This window comes from Leiobunum rupestre, chromosome 7 (assembly GCF_980474605.1).
Source record: "Leiobunum rupestre chromosome 7, qqLeiRupe1.1.hap1, whole genome shotgun sequence".
NCBI lineage: Eukaryota > Metazoa > Arthropoda > Arachnida > Opiliones > Sclerosomatidae > Leiobunum > Leiobunum rupestre.
The window spans coordinates 35,922,405-35,947,773 of NC_143390.1; the positions used below are offsets into that span (position 1 = coordinate 35,922,405).

The 25,369-nt window shown below is 39.6% G+C and overlaps 1 protein-coding gene across 1 annotated transcript in view; it reads left to right on the top strand.

Annotated features, from left to right (window-relative positions):
* The first annotated feature begins 378 nt into the window (after positions 1–378).
* The window catches only part of LOC149936110 (adenylate cyclase type 3-like), a 69,658-nt gene continuing 44,667 nt past the window's right edge, over positions 379–25,369 (top strand). Inside the window, exon 1 of the mRNA XM_090154935.1 lies at positions 379–784. The gene's annotated coding sequence lies outside the window, so the exon portion shown is untranslated. The remainder of the gene's footprint in view (positions 785–25,369) is intronic.

Below are 25,369 nucleotides of genomic sequence, written 5' to 3' on the forward strand. Positions count from 1 at the left end.
ATTAACTTTTGGTAATAGTGGTTTATGCGTAAGTGTAATACGCGATTTCGGATATATTTAAAAAAAAATGATTGGGTTAAAATTTGAACCGGGCGCGGGCGAAATAAAAAATCGGGCCCAAAATGTCGAGCGCCGATCAGACACGGGGTGTTCCGGGTCCACCTCGTGCTCTTCCCTTTCTGGAGGATCGGGTGGCCCCTGAGCGGTCGGCGCTGTTCGGGCTTTCCGCGCACGTTGTAGGGGCAATGGTGCGCCGCCTTCCCATCACGCAGCTGAACCCTGGTCGATATCCCAGAGAGCTGTAGAGGAGAGGGAACCTTCGGCGTCTGCTCGGCAATCCCTCCTGTGGTCCTTTGCGCCGCTTTAAAATCCGGCCTTTTCCCGCTCGAAGGGGAGCGAGAGGAATTCTGGCGCGATCGTGCAGCCAGCCAGTCAAAGAGAGAGAGCAAAAACTAGCCAGGCTTCGTCGTAGCTCTTTCGGGTCGTACGAACGAAACCGCTCTCTGAGATTCTAAATGAAGATTAACATCTCCGTTCGACTAAGGCCCTGTTCATTCCCCCAACTGCCGCTCGACAAGTTCCGGTGGCTGGTCCGTCATCTTTACATCGACGACGATGACGTTCGAGTTTCCGACTCTCTTCTAGCGCCGAGACTGCTCTAGAAATTCCTTCACGAAGTTCGTTTTCCCGCGATAAGCCGACTTCTGCCATCGCGTCTCTTTCTTCTCGCCGAACGTTTCCTCCCAGACGTCATGAACCAACGGCGCGTCTTCTACGTAACCAGGTAAGAGCTCTCATCCTCCCTTCACTCTTCGATCGCTTCTTTTAGAGCGCGTCCCTAATTTACGAATAATCCTTAATCCTTTTCAATCTCTTCCAAATACTGCCAGTCGAGATTTAAATTAAATTCGCCTCCTAATGATGTCCGAGTGACTCACTCTTCTTGCGGTAGAAGTAATAACGCTCTTTTAGCTATCCGTGTGGAAGTTATGAAACAATATCTCGTTGTAGACGTCCGTAATTCTTTCAAACGTCATTATCGCTTTTCCTTCTTCCTTTACGCGAACCCTGAAGTCGTTGCTCAATTTTAACCGCTATACCGAAGCTTTGTTATTCGAAGATTTATTTACGCCGAAAAGCTCGGTGGTAAATTGTAAGCAGCGCCGTTTATCGCGTCGAATCCTTTCGTAAACACTCCCCGTTCTTCATTACTTTCCCATGCCTCTCGTATTTACTCTTTCGAACTGTTATTTTTGGAAATGAATTTAGCGGATATATTTTATAGCGTTCGTTAAACTTTAATACGTTTTTAATATTCATTATTTTTCGAATAATTTTCGTATGATTTAGCGGGAAAGAAGTGTTTTCTTAAATATTGTTTTCTCACTTAAAATAGTCCGTCGACAGAGAGTTGGATACCCTGTTGTTTTGTAATTTCATCTACACGGTTTGTCAGTAATAGTAAAGGATCTCATCGTAACATTTAAACAAACCGAGTTTCAACGTCAAAAGCGTGTACCGAGCACGTCATGATGTAAAGGTTGTTTATATTAAAAAGCGCTATATAGCGATGATATCTCCGTCCGAGCAAAGTTTTATCTCGAGAGACAAAAATCAATTTATGGTCGAAACAATTATAAGGACTATCTCCGGGTGGTCGTAAAATGGAGAGTTCTTAGTTCCTTTAACGTATATTGTTCCGTTTCCAAAGTGGCGTAGTTGTAGATTTTTGGGGGGCCTTTTGTAGGAATCGCACGTTCTCTTTCTGAGAGTAGGAATTGGGTTATTTTCGTTGCCAGTCACGTCTCAATTCCTCATCGTAAATTGGGAAAAACGAATGGTCAGTAGAGGACCCTCCTCGACGCGCGCTCCGGGATGCTGTCATAACCGGCTTTAAGAGGCCTGCCGACGACGACGTTCGACAGACGGAAGAGTCAAAACTTCGTTAACCCCTGATCTCGGGGAACATTTTGCGCCAGAGGGCTGTTAAAATATTTTGGGGCAAGGTGATGATAACGTGGGACGAATACGAATGTCTAGCTTAAAGGGTTTTCGCGGACTTTTTCGAACGGGTTCAACGGTGTCACTGTACTTGGTACGGATCCTTTCCCTTATTGTTATGGTCCTGGCGCCTCTAACCACTAACGGTAGTCGGCCGATGTTTCCGAAATTAGAAGTAGTAATTGGATTTCCCGAGACTTTCCGTCCATTCTAGAGTTCTCGAGACAGTTCTATTTGGAGATTTTTTTTGAAACTTCCCTTTTTATTCATGTTTTTCTTTGACACTTACGAAGCTCAAACTTTACAAAATGTCAAAATTCCGTTGGTTTGCAAATATTTGTTTATCCGAGATTTCGTGTTGATAGAGCGAAATATTCTCAATTGTTATGGTTGTAATTCCTCTATTTCTCAACCCGTTTTTCCCTCAACTTAAATGGCGCAAACGCGTGAGAGGTGGCATTTTATTTACAATTCGTGGCGTTTTCTCGTTTAGCAATGTTTATTAAGCACCCGCAGGAAACTAACAGGTATAATTGCCAAGAAAGACACCGCCGTCTTAAGTAACCTTCTCATTTTTCCTAGAATCGAGTGCATCGTTGTTTTAAGTTAAACTCGAAAACGTTGAGAAAAAGTATGGTAGTAAATGATGGATCAAATATCATTAAAAAATTAAATTAAAACATTTAAAAGATCCAAGTTCGACTTTTAATAGAAATTTCGATACAAAAATTTGTTATAATTGATGCAAAATTCATTTTTATGTTGATTTGATCCAAACCATTTTATCCAAACAGAATTCGATGTATATCGATTCCAGTTTGATTGACTTTATTTGATCCAAACAATTGGATGTGTCTTGATTCCAGTGTAACCTAATAATTTGATCCATTGGATGTGTTTTGATTTCAGTTTGATCAAAATTATTTGATCAAAACAGTATTGGATGTGTTTTGATTCCAGTTTAAATAAATTATTTGATCCATTGGATGTGTTTTGATTCCAGTTTGATCAAAATTATTTGATCCAAACAGTATTGGATGTCTTAATTCCAGTTTAAACAAATTATTTGATCCATTGGATGTGTATTGATATGATTTCAGTTTGATCAAATTATTTGGGATGTGTTTTGATTTGATTTCAGTTTGATCATAATTATTTGATCCAAACAGTATTTTATGTGTCTTAATTACAGTTTGATTTAAATTTTTACATTGGATCAAGTCATTGCCTTACGGCACTATATTGGAAATAAACTTTAATCGCTACTGCCACGAAGCATGTAGGCCATTTAACTATAGAAAGACCGTATTGTTTGAAATTGGTTTTGTAGCTACGTGAGAAATTGCGGACCTTCACATTGATTTTTGTCGTGGGTAATACGTCTTGTGGCACGTTTGTTTCAATTCGCCTCTCTCTTTTTGTCCTATTTTGCGTCCGCAACAAACCTGCCTGTCCTTTGAAACACCTTTGACGGTTCTACCATTCAATCCATAAGTTTTCCTATTGTTTGTCACAACATTGTCGATTTCCATTGAATAGAACGCCCATTCAATGTCGTAAACACCGTATTGGAGAACTCGTTGTTGTACCATTGTTCCAGAAAATAACATCACCTTGAAAACAAATTTGTACATAAATAAAGTTCGTATAATCAAATAACATTAAATACAGGGTGTTTCAAAAGGTGATGCAAAAAATTTAAGGAGTTGTAGGGGGTGAGTTGAGAAGTATGCCTGTTTTTATCCCATTTTCCTACGATGAGTTAAAAGAGCGCCAGAGAGCTTCAAAGTGTGGCCTACTAGCCCGTGGAAGTAGGCTGTATCTTATTGTCAATTTGCTATAGCACCGTGCTAGTTTCGAGCCCGAGCCCTCCTGTATCACAGGCGGACCTTCTACCATTACACTTCACTGAAAAATAGCAATTTGGCTTAATCGGAATAGAATTTTACATTTTAGTTCTTGTTTCGTTTTAAATTATTGCGTAGAAGAAATTCAAAAATTGTGGCTTGTCTATTGAATTAAAACAAATCTGGTGACCGAGATTTGAATCCGGGCTCTCTGGCTTGGCAGGCGAGTGTTCTATCACAGAACCACCGACACATATTAGGCTGCGATGATATTTAGAAAAATCGCTTGTTGCAGCCTACTTCCAAGGGCTAGTAGGCCACACTTTGAAGCTCTCTGGCGCTCTTTTATCTCATCGTAGGAAAATGGGGGAAAAACAGGCATACTTATCCACTCACCCCCTACAGCTCCTTAAAAAAATTTCATAACCTTTTGAAAACACCCTGTATATTAGAAGTAAAAGCCACTACGGATATATGTTAGTAGACATATTTTAGTAGAACAAAATCACGATGCTTTTTCGGAATATAGTTGTGCAGTATGTTCGTATTCTTGGGGAATGATGGATTAGACGAAAGCGATCCATTTCTTGGCACCCGCTTCTCATTCCTGCTGAGTCTAAATCTCCGCTCGCTAAACTCAAATAAACGGTCAGCTCCACGTAGTTGGTAATGGACTTAAGCTAGCCTCTCGTTGATTCTCCGCAACTCGAATCTTTCTCGCTACTTCGAAGGTTGCTTCTCTAGTAGTTCTTAGAATCGCGACTAACGGCTATCTTTCTAATAATCTTTTCAATAATATCGAAAGCGTACTTTTCTCCCCTTCGAAACTTCTTACACTTGGGCTACACTTTTTATTGGCTTCGTCGTGCAATAAATGGGCGGGTATTGCAACCCCACCGCTACAATCCCAATAATTAACTTGTCGGAAAGGGATCAACTCCGCGCTGTGGTTCGATTCTTTTTAACGAATGATTATAATGATGGACGCGAAACGAAGTTCAGTTGATAAGCTTAATAGCGTAATCGTGTGTTTTTTATTTTGGAAAGAAGCTTTCTGGTCTGTTTGAAAATGCGCTTCTGATGAATATGTTATGAGAGGGTTGGAATGAAAGGCAGGGGGCGTAGAAAGGGTGCCGCTGCTTCGGAGAGCGCTCTGTACAATTCTGTTTTTGTTAGGCGTTCTTCCAGGAGAGCTGGCCAAATATTTTCTCAGCTGAACTAATGAGTTTTTCTTTCGGGCCGACTGCGCCTAATTCGAGACATCGGTTGCTGCTTTTTGATGGGTGCTTCTGTACTCTGTACTCGTTCGTAACCATTTCTGACTAAATCAAATACTAGAGCGGGTTCGGGCCCCGATAAAACCTTAATTCCAGGCCCCCAAGAGAGCCATTATTATTGGAGATAACGATGTTTCTTCGAGAAAAAATGCGATGGTTTACATCCGGTCCAATATTCTGTACGGACCTTAATAATTTGTACCGGCTTCCGTTCTCTTGTCAGGCCTGAGTATTAACGGTTTGACACACTAGAGGTACTCGAACTAAAAATATTTTGTAACCCGAAAAACACATCCAAGCGCTGTTGCTGGGTGATGATTAGTAAAAAATATATAATTAAATATGTAGAAAATATAATATATACAGTTTGTTTCAAAAGGTTATGCAAAATTTTTAAGGAGTTGTAAGGGGTGAGTTGAGATGTATGCCTGTTTTTTTCCCATTTTCCTCCGATGAGTTAAAAGAGCGTCAGAGAGCTTCAAAGTGTGGCATACTAGCCCATAGAAAGTAGGCTGCAACAAGCAGCTCGGACTATATTTTACGCTGGCTACCTCGATTTGTTTGCAAGGTGCTTTTTCACCTATCACTCGAACCCAAACGTAAAGTTCGCATTTCCCTGCTTCTTGGTTTTGCGCTTGTTGAAACCTACTTCCAGGGGCTACTAAGCCACACTTTGAAACTCTCTGGCGCTCTTTTAACTCATCGTACTACTAGCCCTTGGAAGTAGGCTGCAACAAGCGCAAAACCAAGCAGCAGGGAAACGAGAACATTAAGGTTTGGGTTCGTGTGATAGGTGAAAAAGGACTTGGTAAACAAATCGAGGTAACCAGCGTAAAATAGTAAACTTAAACAGTATTTAAAGTCCCTGTTGCTTGGTTTTGCGCTTGTTGCAGCCTACTTCCAGGGGCTAGTAGGCCACACTTTGAAGCTCTATGGCGCTCTTTCAACTCATCGTAGGAAAATGAAAAAAAAAAACAGGCATACTTCTCAACTCACCCCCTACAACTCCTTAAAATTTTTGCATAACCTTTTGAAACACCCTGTATATACATTAACGCTCAGATATTGTCAGATCAGTTGATATGGGGCCAAATACAAAACAGATATAGTTTAAATCCGAAACTAATCTTAATTCTATGTACCCCGACTAGATTTGTAAGACGGGAAAATTTTCCGGAAAATTCCTAGGCCTTTTTTCAGGAAAATTTTCCGTATTTTTCGGAAAAAAAGAAAAACAGGTTTAATTCCATGATTAACCTAAGATGGTTCGCAAATTTAAATTTCGTGGCATTTTCGATTCATTTTGTCGAATCCAAAAGTAAAACTAAACCTCTAGACTAGTCTAGAATATAAATCCTTAGAAAGTAATACATTATTAAATTTTTTTATTTTTCCTATTTGCGGAAATTTAACCAAGTTCTTTAACCCCGACAGACAAATTGTGAGCAGATTTCGGATGTTTCACAGTGATCAATTTTATATATCCCTCGATTAAATTCATTTAGAAAAATTAATGATTGTTTATTTGGATTTACTTTCCACAAGATTATATATATCTACTGACCTTCTAAGTCAGATAACTGTTCAGCTAACCGAATCTGGTGAGATGAATTATAGCAGATATCACTTCATATCTGGTACTTGGTATATTGAATCAGATACTATTCTAATTAATACGCGCACCGTTATGAAATAGAAGCTAGAAAACCCATAGTGTTGTGTAGCGCCATCTTTCGCATAATTGGAGTAGAAATCTTTCGCATTGCGCTTTTTAAAAATTTGGAAATATTCGATCATTTTTTCAATTTATCTAACTGAAGCTGTTTTGGTTTTTCGGAGGTACATTCTTAGAACTATATGCGGTTTCAATTTTGCGCACAAAGCTGGTCTCGGTAATTTTAAAGCCGTTATTTGATATTTAATTAATCTTTGGTTGAACACAATCCGACGTGCCATACGGCGAAAATATGTTTCTTAATTACGGGACGAGGACCAAGTTTGCAATTACACGCCGCTAACTTTCGTTTCAGCAAGTTATTAAACGACAATTTTAAAGCGAAATGAACGTTAAAGGGCCTCAAGTTTCTCGTAAACTGAAATTTTCTAATAGGAAAAGACTCTCCTATATTTCTAGAAGACACCGGTCGAATTAAGGCAGATTCAACTAGAAAATAAAATTTTCGACTTTGAAGTCGGGTAAACAAAGAGGCTACCCTGACTTCGGCCGATAGGGTAGGATAACATCCACGTACACCGCCGGAGCCACCTTCCAGGGGGATAATTGTCTTCCTTCGAATTTCGCCTCCATCCTCCCAGAGACACCTTAATCTTAGGCGAACTCAAATTATCAGATAAGCAAAGGCCCGTGAAAATGGCTGCTTTCTTAAAGACTTTCGAGGGTGGCAGGATTCTTCTAAGGACTACCCACGGTATCGGGCACCTCTGAAACGTGTTTTCCTCCGATCGATAGAAGTGCCTAGAGACTGATGTTTAGCGCCAGAGACCGCGTTGAGGGGAAGCTCCCCGTTTTAGGAGCTCCTTTTGACAGTTAGGCTTAGCCTCTTCCAATTTCTAATGGGACCGCTATGTCCGCTCTCTTCATTGCGGAAAGAAAAGCATAAGCCTAATTAAGAAATTTTTGAATATTTCTCTAACGTGTTTATCATCGTAGCCAGAAATATTCGCTATTGCTCGGCCCTTTAAGTACGTCCTAAAACGACGGAAAACTTGAAAATTTAATGAAATCGGGAGAAAGCATTTTCAAAGACTAATAACTTCGATATATACCTACCGTTTAAATATAAGGACAAACGTTACCTTTAACCTTTATATAGAAGGGTCCCGGTATTTACAGACTTATCGATTCGTCTAGGGTTGGCGTAGAAATAAGGCTTTAAGGAAACTACTACGAACTTCGACGATATTTACGATCATATTTGCCGTACGATTTGATTTATTAAACGCACTGTTTACCTCGTAAGTCAAATTTAATATTTGAGAACTATAAAATACGCGGGTTAATAAGTTAGCGCTTCAATTTCTAAATTATCATAAATCAAATTTGACGTTAAACCAACAAGGTATGATAATGGTCGTCATCTTTTTCACTTTTGGGACGTCTGGAATGGAAATTTCGGGATGGACTATCTGGGTCGCGATATCATTTTTGCTCGCTTTGTTTTAGTCCGACTGTAAAAATAAGAATGCCGCAGCGCACGCCTCGTCTGATTCTCTCTGGTGTCTCACTTTCCGCAAGTACGAACTCGCTTTTTTGTCTCGGTGCATTTCGCCAGAGATCTCTTTATTTATATAAATGACGTCGTTGGTTCTTCGGAGCGTAAGGGATCCGTCCTGTCTCTCTCCCCCGGTCCTCTGGATCAAAGAAGGCTAAAAGACACTCCTGTGAAATATATATACCCAGTTTTTTCCCCATCAGTCTTTCATATCTGGCGCGATAATTTTGTTGTTACCTACATCGTGCCCTAAGGCCCTGGATCCTAAGTTCATTAGTGTGTTCTATAAGATAGCCCAGATAATATTTTTTATACAAGATTTCGTTAATAATCCTTTACGGTCGCCTCGCGTGGTAGAACGCCACCAAAATTTCCCAGGGAATAACCTCATTTTCTTAAGGAATACTAGTTTTTTCTTCGAACATAAGCCATGAAATGACGCGATAAGCTCCAAAAATGATATTTTAGATTGAATCTGACGTATAACATTTTAGTTACGTGGCCTCAACTCTTGACTCTACTTAAACCGGATTAGGCAATATCGTCTCAATTTTCAAAATCTATCGTTGTACTAGAAAGTAGGAACGTTCAGTAAGAGTAGTTCCGCGTATAAAAACTATCGCGGGTCACAATGACCCTCCCGTTTTTTTTGCTTCCTCACAAATCAACGTTTAACTACGCATGTCAGAAAATAAAATAAAAAGCGCGTCGAAAGGTGGTCTTAATGCGTCTTTTTCGTGACCAAATAGTACTTGGCGAAACCGATTTGCCATCATTGATTCGCGGCCCTCCGTCTTCGGGAAGGTATAGAAACACGTACCTTTCGTTTTTCTCACTCCGTCGTTCGTCGTTCTTGGATGCGTTCTGGCTTTGGCTTCTTTCTCTTAGACAAGAGGGACGATACATCAGGCGGACGATTGTCTCGCCAACTGCTACCTCTCGAACGTAACCGTCCTGACCTCCATTAGACCAACGTTACGGAGTATCGACAAGCTTCTAAACTACAATGAGTCTTACTTGATCAAACCTTGCTTCTCTTAGATGTTTTTTTTCTTCAAAATCGTTAAAAATGGAAAGCTGCTTCAAACGGATCGTTACCCTCCGTGTTGGCCCTCGATACACGTATGGTTAGTCAGAAAAGGTTTGATACTTCGAAAGTTATGAACTCGAGATGGGTTTAGTTTCTTAGCACCGAACGTACCTTGCCTATTTCGCCTTTTTCCTGAAATGGGATTTTGTTTTATCTTTCTGGTGGCCAAAGAGAATAAATGTGTTATACTTGGAGTGAAATATTTACGTGTTGGTAGCTGCTTTGGAAACAACGTAGAGGATTACATCGTGTTTTGTATACACACTAATCTAACAATGAAAGTATAAGTAGGTGGCCGCACTGAACGCTTTATTTTGACCTTATTTGACTCGGTAGCACCGCTATAGGATAGGCTGTATCCTTTGTGGATATCTTGGGGACCTCAAAATTCTTCGTACAGGGGTCACGAATTACTCCGTACAGGGACCTCAAAATTCTTCGTACAGGGGTCACGAATTACTCCGTACAGGGACCTCAAAATTCTTCGTACAGGGGTCACGAATTACTCCGTACAGGGACCTCAAAATTCTTCGTACAGGGGTCACGAATTACTCCGGACAGGGGTCTCGAAATTCTTCGTACAGGGGTCACGAATTACTCCGTACAGGGGTCTCGAAGTACTCCGTACAGAGGTCACGAATTACTCCGTACAGGGGTCTCGAAGTACTCCGTACAGAGGTCACGAATTACTCCGTACAGGGGTCTCGAAGTACTCCGTACAGAGGTCACGAATTACTCCGTACAGGGGTCACGAATTACTCCGTACAGAGGTCACGAATTACTCCGTACAGGGGTCACGAATTACTCCGTACAGAGGTCACGAATTACTCCGTACAGGGGTCACGAATTACTCCGTACAGAGGTCACGAATTACTCCGTACAGGGGTCACGAATTACTCCGTACAGAGGTCTCGAAGTAATCCGCACAGAGGTCTCGAAGTACTCCGTACAGAGGTCTCGAAGTACTCCGCACAGAGGTCTCGAAGTACTCCGCACAGAGGTCTCGAAGTACTCCGCACAGAGGTCTCGAAGTACTCCGCACAGAGGTCTCGAAGTACTCCGCACAGAGGTCTCGAAGTACTCCGCACAGAGGTCTCGAAGTACTCCGCACAGAGGTCTCGAAGTACTCCGCACAGAGGTCTCGAAGTACTCCGCACAGAGGTCTCGAAGTACTCCGCACAGAGGTCTCGAAGTACTCCGCACAGAGGTCTCGAAGTACTCCGTACAGAGGTCTCGAAGTACTCCGTACAGAGGTCTCGAAGTACTCCGCACAGAGGTCTCGAAGTACTCCGTACAGAGGTCTCGAAGTACTCCGCACAGAGGTCTCGAAGTACTCCGTACAGAGGTCTCGAAGTACTCCGTACAGAGGTCTCGAAGTACTCCGCACAGAGGTCTCGAAGTACTCCGCACAGAGGTCTCGAAGTACTCCGTACAGAGGTCTCGAAGTACTCCGCACAGAGGTCTCGAAATACTCCGTATAGAAGTCTCGAAGTACTCCGCACAGAGGTCTCGAAATACTCCGTATAGAAGTCTCGAAATACTCCGTACAGAGGTCTCGAAATACTCCGTACAGAGGTCTCGAAATACTCCGTACAGAAGTCTCGAAATACTCCGTACAGAGGTCGCCAAGTACTCCGTACAGAGGTCTCCAAGTACTCCGTACAGGGGTCTCGGAGTACTCCGTACAAAAACATACTATTACCACGTTCCTAACTTGAATATATACTTGAACAAAAATGGTCACAGTACATAGTTTTTAACTCAATCGAACTAATTTCTAAAGCTCAGCTTAATATTCAGCCTCAATGAATAAATTTTTGAATCTTAATCGGAAAACCAACAAATAAACCAACTTTCAAAGAGTCCTTTGAAGAATCACGAAAAGATATAATCGAGTTGAGGTTGTCTTAGGGCTCGCTCTCTCTCTCCTTTTAATCAATTTCAGCTCCCGACCGGAGATTTTCCAGAAATAGTTTCCTCCATTATGGGGAAAAAATGGACGCGTAAAGCAACTGCTCCACGACTTAATTCTCAAGCCTTTGAAGATGTCTAGCCATGTACGTTAAAGAATTTCGTAGAACAATTTTAAAGTCGGGTCCTTTCGGAGAGTCTCCGGTGGTGGCGATGGGGGCGATGGGGGAGATGGTGGCTAACACGCGAAAATCCACCCTTTCATACAGTTTCCCCTTTTGTTGATTCTATTAAGTTTAGAAGTTCGAATCCAGATCGAGCATTGGCCTTCGTCGGGGGAAATCGCTTCCTAATCCCATTTCGAAGCGCAATTCCCTTTCAATTTCTCTTAACAAAGCCTAAATATATTATATCTAGTATTCCAATTCCAACCAAGTTGCCCGCGCTTGTTATAATTGATATTAAGCCAGGCGCAGTTTGATTGCATTTACCATTTAAATTATATATTTCCCCCACCTCACTTTCCTCTTCGTAATTTCAATAAACGCTCATCGGGTGGGGGTTAATTAACCTTAGTTTTGGCTTTATTTAGCGGAACATAGCGGACGAAGAAAAATAATTAGAGTTAGTTGATAAATGTGGCCAGAAAATAAATGTATCTAAATATTAATATCTTAATACCAAGTATTCTGGAGAAACGCTCCCGAAAGAGGTCCATGTTAAATATAAATTCAGCGTTTTCAGGTTCTAATAAAACAGTGGAAATTATTAAAGTTGTTAATTTTCCGGAAAAATGAAATTCGGAAAAATTTCCAGAAATCTTCCGCAAATCGAAAAAATAAAAAATTGAAACATAAATTACTTTTTAAGGGTTTTTAATGTTTTTATAATAAAACTAGTCTAGAAGTTTAGTTTTACTTTTAGATTCGAAAAAATGGGGCGTAAATGTCGCTTTATTTAAATTTGCAAACAATATATTAGACTAATCATGGAATGAAAACTTTTTTTTATTATTTTTATCGGAAAAATACGGAAAATTTTCCGACTTAAAACTCTAGAAATTATCGATTTCAGAAAACCATAGAAATCTCATAGGTAACTAGAATGCTGCCGTGTAACTGGCACATGGCCCAAACGCCGTGGCAGACGAAGCCAGATCTCAGCCAATCAGAGCTCAAAGAGCGGTTCTGCCAAGAATTTAATGTCACCGGAGAGAATGACGTCACCTATCTCCCGCTATAGTAACGGAACCAAGGAGGATTATTATCCTCCTTGGCGGAACCACTCTACGGCCTCTCATTGGCTGAAGGTTCAAGGCGAACTGGCGTCAAGCTCGGCCGTAGGCGGCAGCATTCTAGTTACCTATGAGATTTCTATGCAGAAAACAGTTATCGTACGCGTGAAAGTTATCCGTTTTGTCGGAAAGTTGCCTTTAAATTTCGTCGATGTACGATAATTATCGTACGCCTGGCAACGCTGCGAGAGTCCATTCTGAAGGCTAGCGAATTAAAACCTACCATTCCCATACAATACCTATCCTATTTACTGTTCACTGGGCAATAAAATTGAAACAGGTTCCTCTGCAGGCTCAAGGTACTTTTCAGAGTATCAGGGTTTAACATTGACTTGCTATGGATATTTTCTTATTAACAAACAATATTTTAGTCTGAAATAGTTTTAGAAAGTTAGTATATGACGAATTTCGCACTCACAATGGTTTTCTTGTAAAACGAATTTTGTAACGAATAAAATTAGTCTATATGAAATAATAATACATTGTATTAATTTATAATTAAAATATTATGAAATTTCTTCTTCCAGACTTAACAGCGTGTAATTGAAAATTTTTTCTTTGGTATTATTAAATTTTCAAAAGTGATCTCGCTAATGAGGCGTTTCTTAAGTTAATTAGTCCTAATTTGTAATCTTCGTAAATTTAAAATTAACTTTCAATACCAGCCCAGTATAAAGAAACCCCCCCCCCCCTATGTAAAAGTTTAATTTTTGAACAATAAGAACGAGTTCTTATCGGAAGTTACAAAACTCGGATAAAAAAATGAAGGGTTCCATCTTTTGGTCGCGGGGTGGCGCGACCGCTGCCTATTAAGACTCATCAGATTAATCTCTATCTCGAGGGAACTACCTTCTCCTATTTTCTCGGAACGCGCACGCCCTGGTCAGCCCAGAATGATCCCTTCAAGAATACCCGTTCTTTCTTCTCGACCGCGTGGTACGAGAGAGAGAGAGGGAGAGAGAGAGCCATAGCATGCTTATGCTAATTTAATTCCTTTAAATCCGTGGCTTAAACCCAATCCTCGCCTGGCTTAAGACGCGTAGACGGAATAATAAATATTCAATTCCACCTGATGGCAGAATAGGCCTACCGGGATATTCCACGAAAAATATAAAGCCAGATATAATGAAATTTAAAGACATTTACCGGATTCAAATTCGGTAGTCATCAGCTTTAGTCATGGCTGCCATGTTGGTATAAATGTTTTTATCTATAGGAAAAAGCGTGTTCTATGACGTCATAATGTCCTGTTCATATTTCAGCTAAAAAGTGTGGAAGCTAGTGCGTGTTGATAGTTAATTTAAAATACCTTACAGAAGTGCCAATTGCACCTTGTTCTCAAGGGTGAGCTGGTTAAATTTTAGTGTTGGCTACGTTTGGATCATGACGAAACGAAATTCGTGTTAAGTGTAATCCCAATTTTTAAATCCATGCTACACCGTATGTAAAATTGAACACCTGTTTGATCTAACGCGGGAAAAGAACCCTCGTTTTTCCGTGGACTCCCATATTACTATCCATTAATAGGACGACCATCCTCTTCGAGCAACATTTGATCTTTGCCCCGTGAGATTTTGCCCACCTGTCCACCTGTCCAGTCCGCTCCTGCTTATAAATAACAATATTAAACTGACCCATGGAGATAAATCCAAGTTGCTCCCATTAAAAGTTTAATTAATTTATCTGTTAAAGAAACGTATAGTAGAATCTTGAATTCAATATTGAAAACAAGTATTTCGTTTATAAATTCCTCCTCATAGTAAAATCTAGAATCTTTGGAAGTGCATCCACAAACGCATTCTTTGATTTCCTCATTTTGACACAAGTGTCAGGTTACGGTACGGTTGAACCACGGAAGCAATTCTCCTCGGTATAAAAGTCGGTTTCCCTGGTAATTGCTTCCATTGGAAAGAGAAAGGAAGCTAATGGGAGGGGGAGGGCGAAATGGAATGTCGGCTCTTTAATGTGGTATCGGCGATTTAGGAGAATCATGGCCCCACCCCCGGAATGACTTTCTCTTTGTTAAGAAGAGCGCGAGATATTTCATAGGTATTTTTTTCTTCTAAAAGCCTCTTTAGCGCTGTCTCAGTAGGGCTTCCTTCGTTCCATTTCCTTTTCCCGGACTGATCGAGCCTTCTTTTTTCAATAAGAGCGCGCCATGTCAGAAGAAAACGGCTAATTTAAATTAATTCTTTCCCTTCTCCGTTCTTGTTACTGAGCGCTACACTGGGCGTTTCTCGAATCCCTATCGATGTTTTGTAAAATAATCTTGATTGATTGTGTCGTATAGCTAACGAAAATTACCCTTATATTTGAAGGGTAGAGTGAATGTACGTGTTGAGTTGTTGTCGAGTCTATGACTGGGGGGAGGGGATCCATTTAAAAAAGGGTTATTTCACTTTCATCGAAAGGAAATTACTTTTCCGAACCATTCATTACTTATAAGAAATTTTTGATGGATGTTTCTATTCATATTCGTATAATTATATCCTTAAAATGATCACCCATTTTGGCTCAAATCTATTATAAAACTGGTTCTAGAATAATTGAACCCTAGATATGAAAGCTGGATAGTAAGACAAAAATACGATCTTACGATAAAATACAATCCAAATTACGATCCGTGTAGAATCTGTTTTATTTAGAGCAGAAGCCTTTATATATCTTTAAATATTGCGGTGACCACTGATATTTAGCTAAGATTATCTCTCAGATTCCCAACTCCCACTTCCAAACACGCTCTTGTGGTTTGGGGGGGGGGGGAGTGGTAACTGTCGCCACGAATCGGAAATATTTACAAAGTTTTACTCACGTGTTATTTCGTACATAAAGGTTTAACAAACTGTTAAATATCTTTTGGGCGTAAGTGACTTGTTTTCCACCGAACGATTCAAATCGTTACTCTATACGATAATCCAGCGCTTGAAATCTGGCAACCCTGAACGGTTTGGCCTAGCATGGCGTTCTATTACGTAGACCCAACCGTGGTAATTATCTTCTCCTGGAACACCTGTGTTGGGGTGATGAAATAAAGATATAAATACTACACAATATCAGAAGTATATAATACATTTCTTAGAGATAAGTATTCGTATTCCTATATTGCAAATGTTATTAGCTCGGTATTAGCTCGGAACATGTTCTATTTAGTAGACCAAACCCAGGTAGTTCACTTCTCCTTTAACACCGGTGGAGCTGGAAAAACGCAAACAGACTGGAAGTCTGAAGTGGCGAAGCACCAGAGTCTGGAAATGTATTCCCCAGCGGTCGAAAAGTGCTATTCGAATGGCGTCGGCAGCTGGTTATTTTTCCAAGTGCTCCGCGGAGCCCTACCAACCGGAGAACGACTCCGGGAGATATTAATAATAATCCCAACGAAGATCTAAGCCATAACGTTTGATAATGCCCATCACTCGAAGAAGAAAGAATGGCCGAGCACTCTCTTCAGGCGATGGAAACTCTACTCGCCCTCGACCAAGAGCGAGACGCGAACATCAAATCAAAAATAATAAAATAATAATCAGCTAGGCTAATATCCAAGGCACCACCTTAGTCCTAAGTCATCAAGCGACTTTTAAAGCCATTAATTCAGGTGGCCGGATTACAATGCGTAGGAGGGTGGTGGCAAGCCCTTCATTCAACGCGAGCCAACAGCTCCCTACACTAACTATTACCGTTAACCTCAACAAGTAACCCGGCTACCTGAATTAATGGCTTTAAAAGTCGCTTGATGACTTAGGCCTAAGGTGGTGCCTTGGGTATTAGCCTAGCTGATTATTATTATTATTATTATTAAATATTAAACATTTCCTGAAGCAGTAGTGGCGCTAAGTCTTATGTTTAGATGTGTAAATTATGTGTATTTATTTGCCATTTTTTCTTTCTTTCGTTTTAATAACTGAAATGTATATCAAAATATATATATTATATAAATATTATTAAATTAAAAAAGTAATTATAGCCTGTGAGCTTTGCTCCTTCCTGTTAGAAAAGGAACTTTGCCAATATATATTCATTCCTTGCTCATGTTGGAGTGGGAAAATAAAGACAATCCATATTATCAGAAGTATATAATATTTATCTTATAGATAAGTAACCACCTCCTAATATTGCTAATGTTATTGACTTGGAAGATGTGTTTTTAGTGACTTACTGAAACAATGTTATTTGATAAATATTTTTAAAAACAAGTAAATCCAGCTACGTGGCTTAAGTTCTATATTTTACATCCTCAGGTGGAGTAAAATATTCGGTAAATGTTTAGCCATGATGCTGTGTACAAATCCGTGGAAAATAGATTCCTTTGTAAACTACCTTGATCCTTCGAAGGTACGTGTTACATTTATATAACCTGCAGGAAACTATATAGGTATACACTTGGAATGTCTAAGGAAGATTTTTACTGCCGTGATGAAGCTCGTAGAAATGGGTGTGTCTTAAAGCGGGAAAACTCACGAGAAAAACTCTCGCGCCTCGCTACCCTAATTTGACGAAAACTCGTTATTAAGCCTAGTCATGGTTATTATATTATTAGCTTACCTGATTATCTCTTTTATAACCATACAAATACCTGAAATTAGGTATCACTACACTTCTTTCACGAAGAACATTATAATTACTTCAAAATATTGAGTACGATAACAAATTGAGGTTTTTAAATCCATTGTTTTATAAGCCTTTTTTGCGCGGGAAGATCGCCTATTTGTTACCATGACGACGCATTCTTTTCGCGTCAAACCTCGAGCTAATGAATTTGAAATGTCGCATTACGTCCATTGAGTTTGGAATATTAATCTAGAGGTCCAATCAAAACGTCGGATTTCAGTATTTCGCGAAACAAGTTTTTAAAAATAAGAATACTGTCGTCTGCTCCCATCGGCGTCCCAAATGACGAGAAAACGTTATCATTCTACCCGTGGCGCCGTCTATCTCTCAATGGTTCGTTCAAATAAGACGCGTTTTCAAGCAAAAAGATTTTTTTTCTTCAAAATAATGGATGGCGCCACGGGTCATATGATAACGTTTGCTCGTCATTTTAGAGCAGACGGCACATTCGTATTTTTCAAAAACTTGTTTCACGGGGAGCAGATTTGATTGGATCTCTAGATTAATATTCCCAACTCAATGGTTACGTCTTACACTTGACGTAGTTAAGCCTTTTTCTCGACGCACTTTCGTATCACCGTCCCAATGGAACCTTAGACATTCCAAGTGTATACCTCTATAGTTTCCTTATATAACCTAGATGGATAGGTTTATCGTAAAAAATATGTTATATTCTTCTGATAATATCAAAAAATGTGCAAACTCCGTTAGTAATATTCTTATTAAAATCTGTATAGTTTACTAATATATGGATGGTATATTAGCAAGTCCATTAATTCCAATATAGGGGTAAATATATATTCCCAAATTTGCATTTTGGTGAGATGTCTCCGAATCCCTTTATAGTCGATTACATTTGGGAAAAGCGCTCCTTTTTTCTATCCAAATCACGTTTCGCTAAGTCGCGTCTCTTCCTTCGATTTGTGTATGGCCCTGGATGTCGCCACCCCGCGACCTAGATGTCGCTTTCCTCGTATATTAATAAACCGCTATCCTCCAGCGAGTAGTATAGCCGCATTAAAATGATTGATGAAAAGTAGAAAATTCGCCCTATCTCGCTCTCTCTCTCACCCGCAAATGAAATTCCATAACGCGAATGCATTCGCGTTTTTTTCACGGTTCTGTGAACCAGGATGGATCGGAACTTCTCGATCGATTCATAAACTTTCTACTGACAAGGCGTGGACAGAAGTCTTTTTTTTCACGCGTATAATTTTATTTAACAATGAAGTATTGTTTTTTATTTTAAAGAAAGGCTCGATACGTAAGTATTTTTATTTTTATTTTCGTACTTCTCGTGTGGATTTATAAGAATATTTATTTCCGAGCGTAAAATGTGATAAACGAAATCGTCTTCTAGACTCATTTTTGAGAAGAAAACAAGATTACCAAATGGCAAAATACAGTCCGGCGCTTAAAATGGGGCCTAGTTGGCGTCCGACTGTACTGGAAAAAACCCTTTTTTATCTTTTTGTTTTTCTCTCTATCTCCATTCTCCTTTCTTTATACTTCGCGTATTCTTTTTACCTCTTTCTTCCCGTGTGTCTGAAAACAAGGAACCGCTTTCGGTGTAAGGGGCTAAAATGTCTTGGGCGTTTGCCACCAGGAGGCGCGCGCTAGACTAAATTGTTTTCGCATAATGAGTAATATTTCTTTCGCTGTTCCTTCAAACGCGACGGTGCGTTTTATATATCTTTTATACATAATGTTTCTAGAGATAAGCCACGGACGGGTTATTACGTTCCTCCCGAGACTGCCGGGAGCTATCAGGCCCTCTATTGAGTATAGAGCCTGTATAATCTTACACCAGGGACCACTAGTGTTGAAATGAGGAAATATTATCTCCCCTTGAAGGTCAGCCAGGATACTTAGACGAAACCGCCAACCTCCTCTTATCTTTAAGCCCTGACACAAGCGTTGGCCATGTACCGAAGAACGAGTATTGACTCGAGACGATCGAATTTTTCCCTTTAAAGGATCAGCTAAATAACGTCGTAGACGATTTTCTAAGACGGTTAGTTCTCTAGGCCACTTTGAGTTTGTAAGTATTTTTACAATTACCTGAGTTTGACACGGCAAAATTTTGGGTTATAGGTTGACATAATTTTTATTTATTCGTACGAAATAATAGTAAGCCGGTGGCCACTTTTGTCATCCGGAAAGTCTAGCGTGTTACCCCGTATTTTCTACTTTTCTTTGCTGTATTATTATATCCATAAACAGCCAGACAGACCTCAATTTTATCTTTTGTTTCTCCGACTTCCGATCTAAAGGGCCCGGTGGTTTTGAGTTCACGAATTCTCTTTCCATGTATAGTAATATTTTTCTCGTAAAGGTCTTTTGTTTACATTTTGTTTTTTGTTTTTCGTTTTATATTCGTAGGAAATACGAAAATATCTTTACTAGCTTTGAAAATATTATTTATTTATATTTCCTTTAGCATTTTCATATTTGCATTTTAAATTTGTAAGTTACTTTTCTCTTACGTGATACTATTCCTTGTATGGTTTTAAACAAAAACCCAAATTGAACAATAATCGTAAAATATTTCCATTATTTGGAAAGTAGCGACATTTTTAAATATATCGAAAGGAGTATAATAAAAAACCATTTTATATATTCAAATATGTATACAATGTACATTTTTTAATTTAATAATTAATTTTACACTCAAGGCCAACATCAAATAATAATATTGCATTTTTATTAAAGAAGCTATACAAAATGACTATATTATCTGCGAAACGAAAACCACTTAAGAAATGTAATCTCTGGGGAAATCCTCTTCGCTAAAAAATCGGGCTAACTTTAGCTATTTCTATTAGAAAAAAGAAAGTAGAAACTTCGTATCTCTAATTTTTACCTTATCCCTGATTCTTTCCCTTAGATTATAAAAATCGGTAGAATCTTAAATGACTATCCCATTTTTTTCACCATTCTCTCAGGGGCTTCTAAGTATCAACCAGGAAAGATAGAGGGAGAGAGAGAGAGCAGAAGGCAATGAAAAAAGATTCCATTAATATATGCTTTTTTCCTTTTTCAGCCCGGAGCTAGAGAAAATGGGCCAAAGGGTCGAATTCCCACTGTCCAACGTCAGCCTTAGTAACGCGAATCTCATTCGTACCTTATAATAATGTCCGTTTCGCTTCGGGCTTGGCTTAGTCTGATTACTTGATCCTAGATATTCTGGCGTTCGATCGATACCCCTCTTAGCCGTCTTATAAAACTATAGGATGTTATGATTGGGTAAAAGCTACTTAGGCGAGACGCCTACGATCGTTGGCGTTATCATTGTTGTCACGACCACGCCTTAAGGACTTTTAGATTATTAGTCCCAGCAATTATCCGACTTAAGTAGATTCATTTTGAAAAGTGTCGTTCCGAGTTAGGTTCCGTCTCGCGCGTCCGAACAAAGCCCAGCCAGGTTATGAAGGGAAAATGTCTTTTTTAGCGTTGATATTAAAGGTCTGTCTCCCAGGACTTTAATGGGCTATGGTCGAGAAAAAAAGGGTTTCGTTTCCTGGCTTCGGGCCTCATCTATCACGTGGTGTATTTTCCCTCGCACCTTCGTTTCTCTTCCGCGCCTAGCATCATCCTCCCGCTCTTCCGGATAATCCCCGAGGACACGGTGGCCATTAAGAAACCTTGTACAAACATTACCTAACTCCGCCGTCGTTGTGACGCTGTATGCGGTATATACCTTACGTTTTTAGTTACCTTTTTTTAGCCTGACTGCGAAATACTTCTTAAGCCCCGTGATACATCTCCCCCCGTTTCCACCAACGTCTCTGTACCAGATCTTTTCTTTTTATCAGTATCTGTGAACTCTACAGGGACTTTATCGTTTTGATTTTTATTGGGCCGAAAGGACCAGCATCCCAAAGCGAACCTGCTTCATAATCTTTTTAGATTCAATGGTACTGGTATTTTCTCTGCGCCTAGATGAAACGTAATGCACTTAGTCCTTAGGAATACATTTATTCTGTGCCTAATGAGAGAATGTGGAAGTGTGAAAATAAAACGGCATTATTTGTTCCTTGTTATCATTCAGTTCAGTCGAAGAAAATGTAAAAGTGGAATAGCATTGCTATAGCTTTGACACGGCTTTAAGGTTCTAGAGCTATAGGAGTTTCCGCGAGGTACTTCCGGTTTATTTCAATGGACAGGACTTAAATCATATCCTTACCGTAAAATAATAGGCCTTAAGTATAAATCGAGGTGTTATTCCTCTTATATATGTTCCACGTGACGATATTTTGTAGCTCAAACCTACGAAAGTAATATTATTTTAATCCATTTTGCTCAAAATATGTTTCTTTTGATCCACGGCTTTCACTCGCCTTTGAAAACTTTCGATCTTATCACTGGTCAGTTTCAAACTTTCTCTCTTGAGAAGATTACGTCTTCCAAGTAGCTCCTAATAGAAACATCAAAACGTCTAGCTGCTGGGCCTTTAGATTCGCAACATATTTCGGAAGGCAGAGAAAAACTGCAACTCTTGGAGCTTGAGTTGGGCCTTTCGTTTTAGTTTTCCAATTCTTTTCCTTTGGGCATTTTTAGTGTTTTTGGCTTTCTCTCTCTCTCTCTCTCTCTTTCTCGCTCTCTCTCTCTTGGTCTGGTCGAGGACCAAACAACTCTCGATGAAAAATAGACGAAGGGAAGAGATGAGTCTTTGGGAGCTGAGACTGTCTGCCGCTTTGATTCAGTCCAGTAAGTTTACGGTTTTTTTTGGTAGAGCAGCATTCTTTTTCCACCTAGAGTTTCCGAGAAAGTCTTCGAATCCCAGCGACTGAGAAGATTTTTACTATTATTATTATTATTATCGAGTCTTTAAGCTCTGTTTGCTTAAGCCTTGTCGTTGTCCCTCTGGCGGAAGTCGTCAGTCGAGAGGTACGCCTTTGAGTATTTTCTATTTCACTTTATGTACTTCGGTACTGATTTTCCAAATGAAATGTAAAGACCTTTTGTTACGAAGAATGACAGTCCACATTACCAGAAGTTAATAGTCTTAGTCGATAGCTACGCAGCAAAATTTTGAAAACGAAAACATTTGAGAGAGTTGGCCGTTTTCGGTCTATCGGAATCTGGCAGCCTTGCCTGCCTTCCGGCCTGTATCTCCATACCAAAAATGGCTGACGATTACGCCACCGAAAATATTTTACTAAACTGATCGGCGGCGTTTTTGACCGTTATTTTGAATTATCGACTAAGACTATAATACAACTCTTACGAGATAAGTATAGGCCAATTTACATTATTCATGCTTGGATTAAATAACTCATAGGAATATTCTAGTCTCGTAGAAATTCCCCTTGCTGGCACCATTAGCACAGGTTTCTAGGTTTTTTTTCTAAACCGGAATACGTTAATTAATCCAAGATTCATGTACCAAGAGACAGTTTTCAATAGCCCGTTCTATAAAATCCGAGAAAAACTGACCAAACCTTTCACAAAGACTATTCGACCAAGCTGGTCGGACTAGCAACTTTCTCTATACTTTGGTTTCAAAACTTTATCTTATTTTCGAACTTTGTATGGGTCAGACATAAAATGTTTGGAGGTATTTCTAGACATTTTTTCGAAATCGACCATAGTTTTGAAAATCTGGCCCATTTTTCACAGCCCTCATAAACCAAAGGAGGAAAGTACTCGTAGCTGATTTATCAGATCGGTCATAATTTACTCTGGCCAAATATAAAAAATACACTGCACCGAATGATGAATTTCGCCCGCATTACTTTATTTCTTCCGAAACGTAAATGATCAGTCACTTCCAATACGTTCATTCTGATTTATTTAAAGGCTCACACTTGCGTTTGAAAAATATGGTTGATAATCGATTATCTCGACCTCTTAAATACTTTGTCATAAATATTTCTGCCAATCATGAGCATATTATTGACCCAGGAATAGTGCTCGGCATTCGATTAATTTTTATCCATGAATAAAATAAGCTCGGCGATATTTAAATAATATTTATTTAAATAACCAATAGTTGAATAAAAATTGTAAAATGTTTAAATAATCGAAAGTGAATAAGCCTATTATTTAAATAAAACAAACAATTATTTAAATAAATACCACTTTTATTCAAATAAATGCTTGGTTGCGTAAAAAACATAATTAAATAAGTTAAAATGATATTCTTTTTACCAACTTTTTTTAAATAAATCGGAAAATTTGTGGATAATTAATAAACAATTCCGAGCACTACCCAGGAAGCTGGTGCGGTACTTTAAACGTTTTAGGAACTTATACAAACTTATGATAGAGCCTTCAGAACTAACATTTCAAGCGAAACTATGATTTCTTGACCTTAATTTCCCAAGTTTCAACCGCCTTTTAGAAAGATAGCTCCTGTAATTTTTCTAACACTGTCTCAAAACAATGGGATGGACACAAAGTTCGAAAGGTCGCGACGAATCCTTCTTAATCCAGCAGCCCACTATGATTCCGCCAGGAATTGGAGTAGACGTAGTTTCGGCATTCGCTGGTTTCTAAAGGCGTAGTGTCTTTATCGTTTCTCACAATGTCTATTTTTTTCTGCTAGCCATAAAGAGTCGTGACCCATTTGTTACGACTCGAAGCGAACCCATTTTATTCTAATAGTTAGTCTTCTACGCGATGAAGAAGAATAAATATTTTTCCTTTCATTACTTAAATTAGAATCCCTTCTTTGGATATAAATATATCACATTGGTATTCTAATAGTGATTTTTATAATTCGCATAAATTTAAATCAATTCGGTCAAGAATTTATAATAATCAGCTAGGCTAATACCCAAGGCACCACCTTAGGCCTAAGTCATCATGCGACTTTTGAAGCCTTTAATTCAGGTGGCCGGGTTACAATGCGTAGGAGGGTGGTGGCAAGCCCTGCATGCCACGCGATCGAGCCAACAGCTCCCTACACTAACTATTACCGTTAACCTAGACAAGTTTTTATGGAAGGGGAAACCGAAGAACTCGGGGGAAAACCCCTTAAATTAGTGGGGAGAGAACTTGCAGGTTGACAGAGAATAGCTTTTGTTTTCATGAGAGGACCTGCAAAGTACCGGAGGGGGAAGGCAAGGGCGTACCTACGATTTCTTTTCGGTTTGGTTTTGAACTGACAATATGTGGTTTCATTTCGCCTGTTCTCGAACTAAAAGTGTACTCCTTTTACCCCATAACGTTTTATTCGCCTGTTCCGGGAATGAAAATTACTATGCCCCATAAACTATTCGCTTGTTCCGGAGTATTAGGGCTACTCTGAAAAAGGAGTAAATCGGATTTTCTCGTCTGCTAGCCATAATTTATCTGCTAAAAAGTCACAAGTAGCCATTTTGAAATAAAGTTTTTACTCCGATTCAAACTATTCGCCACCACAGAATCGGAGTAAAATGACGTCATAGCGTTACTCTTCTTACCCTACTCCGAAATCCCGGAACAAGCGAAAAGAAACCACCTCTAAAATCCACTTTCCTTTTGCACCCATTTGATCCATTGCAGCCCCCAAGCCACCTAAATACGTCCAAAGGGGTAGGGGCTTGACTTTTCTTCAAGGAATCAAGAGGCTGCCCCTATTTTCTCTGTAAATCCTCAATTCATTATTGGTTCGATTTATTTCTAAATTCAATACTCTAATTCGTGCGCCGTCAATATAACTCTGGCTTATTGGCTTTACTTAATCTACGATCCTCTTTACGTTTGACCTGCTCTAGAAACTATAAACATAGCGGTTATTTACTCTCTCCCATAAATAGCGAGTTCGTATCGGAGGAAGGAGGTGATATAGATTCTTCGGCATTTGTGTTTAGTGTAAAAGGGAGGGATGAGTACAAAAAGGAAACCCTTTCAAAGAAAGGACTTAGCGTCAGTAGTCTCTCGAGATGGTAATAATTATGGGCTCCGGAGCTGCCCTAAGCTCCCACGAGCTTCCATCCATTGTCTCAGTCTATCGATGTAATGTTTAGGGATCGCTTCGTCGAACTTCGACCTTTTCCTTCGTCGTGAGACTAGTCTGCTTAGCGATTTAGCCAGTTTTGACCTTGGGCGACATGGCCGCTTTCAAAGCCGTCGACAGCTTCTCTTCCAGTATTTTACCCGACTGTCACGCGCGGAAAGCTAAC